This window comes from Schistocerca piceifrons, chromosome 2, assembly GCF_021461385.2.
Source record: "Schistocerca piceifrons isolate TAMUIC-IGC-003096 chromosome 2, iqSchPice1.1, whole genome shotgun sequence".
Lineage (NCBI taxonomy): Eukaryota > Metazoa > Arthropoda > Insecta > Orthoptera > Acrididae > Schistocerca > Schistocerca piceifrons.
The window spans coordinates 831,161,137-831,165,683 of NC_060139.1; positions in this window are offsets into that span (position 1 = coordinate 831,161,137).

The window sequence follows — 4,547 nt, forward strand, 5'->3', positions numbered from 1 at the left end:
ATCCATTTCGTTCAACTGAACCTCCAAGACGGAGAGAGGTGGCGCAATGGTTAGCAGACTGGACTTATATTCAGAAGCCCAGCGGTTCACATTCCCATCCGGTATATTCAGGTTTTCCGTGGTGTTCCTAAGAAAAACAGGAGAATTACCCCTCTGAAAAGAAGCAGCCGATTTCACTCCCATCCTTCCCATTCTGAATTGGTGATCTTCTTAATGGCCTAGGCGGCGACGGGACATTAATCCCTCGCCTTCCTTCCTTTCCCATCTCGACTTTCCGAGCTCTTCTCCGCATCTAACTTAATTACAATATCAGTTTACCGTGTTCTTGTAAAACACTTACTGTTCATTAGCTCTATCTAAAAATTTCACAGATAACTGAGTTAAAGTAGAACCAAATGATAGTGCGTATTAGCGAAGTATACAGAAATAAAACGCATTGTTAATAGCGGTTTTCTATGTATTGATGATGTACTAACTGCGAAAGTATATCTTATAGACGACAGTACGTCGGCTGTTGTGCTTGTGCTGTTGTGGAATGAAAGGAAAGGAAAGAACACCTGATACGAGGGCCGTTCAGAAAATAACCTCCGGTTGATTTAAAAAAATACACCAAGTTAAATAAAAATATTTTAATATATACATCTTACAACTACATCTTTGCACTATTTTTCTACATAGTCTCCATAGCGATTGAGGCACTTATCGTATCTCTTCACAAGCTTTGAAATTCCTTCTGCATAAAAATCACCCGCTTGTGCCTGGAGCCAGCCTGTGACCGCATCTTTGAGCTCTTCGTCGTCATCAAACCGCTGTGACCCGAGCCATTTCTTCAAATGCATGAAAAGGTGATAATCACTTGGCGCCAGGTCTGGGCTGTAAGGTGGATGGTTGATAACGTCCCACTTGAAGGACTCAAGATGGGCCGTTGTTCTGCGAGCAGAGTGAGGACGGGCATTATCGTGCAAAAAAACGATACGGGAAGTCAGCATACCACGGCGTTTGTTCTGTGTAGCCCGTCGTAACTATTTTATTGTTTCACAGTACACATCTTGATTAATGGTCGTACCACGTTCCATGAATTCAACCAACAACACCCCTTTGGCATCCCAAAACACCATTGCCATCAGTTTTCTGGCAGAAAAATCTTGCGAGGCTTTTCTTGGTTTGGTAGGCGAATTTGAATATGCCCACATCTTTGATTGTTCTTTTGTCTCAGGGTTCACGTACTTAATCCAGGTTTCGTCACCGGTCACGATTCTGTTTAACAATGGTTCTCCTTCGTCCTCATAACGAGACAGAAAGTCTAATGCAGAGGCCATTCTTTGAGTTTTGTGGTGGTCGGTAAGAATTTTGGGCACCCATCGTGCACAGAACTTACGGTAACCCAATCTTGCTGTCACTATCTCGTACAAGAGAGTCTTAGAAATCTGTGGAAAACCAGTAGACAACTCCGACATTGAGAAACGTCGATTTTCACGAACTTTTGCATCAACTGTCTGAACGAGTTCGTCAGTCACCAATGATGGTCTACCACTCCTCTCTTCATCATGAACGTTTTCTCGTCCACTTTTAAATAAACGTACCCATTCACGGACAACTCCTTCACTCATAACTCTTGGTCCGTACACGGCACAAAGCTCACGATGAATAGCTGCTGCAGAATATCCTTTGGCTGTAAAAAACCTTATGACAGCACGCACTTCACATTTGGCGGGGTTTTCTATTGCAGCACACATTTCAAACTGCCACAAAATCTAAACTAGCGCAGGTACGACGTTCACTCGACCACGGCTTGATGCCGACTGACCCGTTGAGTGCGTGAACGCACAGATGGCGTCGCTACTCCCCCCACAACCCGCACTGTGACCAATCGGAGGTTACTTTCTGAACCGCCCTCGTATGACTTTGAAGACTCTTTTTTTCCCTCCGCCTGGTTTCGAGACGCCAGTTTCCTCCTCACACGTTACGCAGTACTTGCAACTTCGCCTACTGAGGCAAGACGATGTAACACCACCTGTGTTCTTGGTTCAGGTTTCCGCTTTAAGACAACTGATTCGCTTCGTTACAGTATTCATTCTATTAGTTGCAGCAGAGAGTGCACTCACAAGGGGAAGGCCTCAGACACGGCCAACCGATTCGGCTCAAATTTCTCAGGTCGCTTGTGTACAACCTATAACGAATGAATCTAAGATATTTCGGGTCAACACTCCCGCAATTATGAGAAAATCACCCCTAAAGGTTATGACGAGCAGTCGACTCAAAATTGGAGGGATCGAGATACACTCCTGGAAATGGAAAAAAGAACACATTGACACCGGTGTGTCAGACCCACCATACTTGCTCCGGACACTGCGAGAGGGCTGTACAATCAATGATCACACGCACGGCACAGCGGACACACCCGGAACCGCGGTGTTGGCCGTCGAATGGCGCTAGCTGCGCAGCATTTGTGCACCGCCGCCGTCAGTGTCAGCCAGTTTGCCGTGGCATACGGAGCTCCATCGCAGTCTTTAACACTGGTAGCATGCCGCGACAGCGTGGACGTGAACCGTATGTGCAGTTGACGGACTTTGAGCGAGGGCGTATAGTGGGCATGCGGGAGGCCGGGTGGACGTACCGCCGAATTGCTCAACACGTGGGGCGTCAGGTCTCCACAGTACATCGATGTTGTCGCCAGTGGTCGGCGGAAGGTGCACGTGCCCGTCGACCTGGGACCGGACCGCAGCGACGCACGGATGCACGCCAAGACCGTAGGATCCTACGCAGTGCCGTAGGGGACCGCACCGCCACTTCCCAGGAAATTAGGGACACTGTTGCTCCTGGGGTATCGGCGAGGACCATTCGCAACCGTCTCCATGAAGCTGGGCTACGGTCCCGCACACTGTTAGGCCGTCTTCCGCTCACGCCCCAACATCGTGCAGCCCGCCTCCAGTGGTGTCGCGACAGGCGTGAATGGAGGGACGAATGGAGACGTGTCGTCTTCAGCGATGAGAGTCGCTTCTGCCTTGGTGCCAATGATGGTCGTATGCGTGTTTGGCGCCGTGCAGGTGAGCGCCACAATCAGGACTGCATACGACCGAGGCACACAGGGCCAACACCCGGCATCATGGTGTGGGGAGCGATCTCCTACACTGGCCGTACACCACTGGTGATCGTCGAGGGGACACTGAATAGTGCACGGTACATCCAAACCGTCATCGAACCCATCGTTCTACCATTCCTAGACCGGCAAGGGAACTTGCTGTTCCAACAGGACAATGCACGTCCGCATGTATCCTGTGCCACCCAACGTGCTCTAGAAGGTGTAAGTCAACTACCCTGGCCAGCAAGATCTCCGGATCTGTCCCCCATTGAGCATGTTTGGGACTGGATGAAGCGTCGTCTCACGCGGTCTGCACGTCCAGCACGAACGCTGGTCCAACTGAGGCGCCAGGTGGAAATGGCATGGCAAGCCGTTCCTCAGGACTACATCCAGCACCTCTACGATCGTCTCCATGGGAGAATAGCAGCCTGCATTGCTGCGAAAGATGGATATACACTGTACCAGTGTCGACATTGTGCATGCTCTGTTGCCTGTGTCTATGTGCCTGTGGTTCTGTCAGTGTGATCATGTGATGTATCTGACCCCAGGAATGTGTCAATAAAGTTTCCCCTTCCTGGGACAATGAATTCACGGTGTTCTTATTTCAATTTCCAGGAGTGTATAATTCTAAATAGAGCATTTTTCATCATCAAGTATGCGGTCCGCAAACGCATACTTATCCAGAAACCGAGGTAAGAAACTTTTACAACTGCCGCATCTGTACCCACATGGTAAACGCTTTACGCCGAAGCCGGCATGGTAGCTCAGCGTGTTCGGTCAGAGAGCCGGTTGGCCTCTGTAGTAAAAAAACTGAGTGGAAGGATCAATCACCGAACTTGAACAGGATGTCTTGCTACGTCCGCAACGGCCAAACACAACGATCAATAACGAACAAAATGAAAAAAAAAAAAATAGCTGGGAATCGGAGAACCCGGGATCGAATCTCGAATAAACGTAGCGGATGTTGCTCTTTTCGTTTGTATTTTTCCATGTCTCAATTGATAGGAATAGGAGGGTTAATAAGGTAAGTAAACCAATATGGAATGATAATAGCAAGGTAGGTAAATAAATTTCTCAAGCCTCTTGTTGTAGTAAACAACTAAAATGTTCAAATGGCTCTGAGCACTATGGGACTCAACTGCTGAGGTCATTAGTCCCCTAGAACTTAGAACTAGTTAAACCTAACTAACCTAAGGACATCACAAACATCCATGCCCGAGACAGGATTCGAACCTGCGACCGTAGCGGTCTTGCGGTTCCAGACTGCAGCGCCTTTAACCGCACGGCCACTTCGGCCGGCTGACTAAAATGTTACTCCAGGACACTTTACAATGGCTCTTCCAGTCACTGTTACGTGTTTCTTCGAACAAGAACAACTAGATGGATGGTACTTGTCATATAAACATTCGAAACAAATATACTCACGGCACCAAGAACATCTAATGAACGCAATATTTCGACAGCT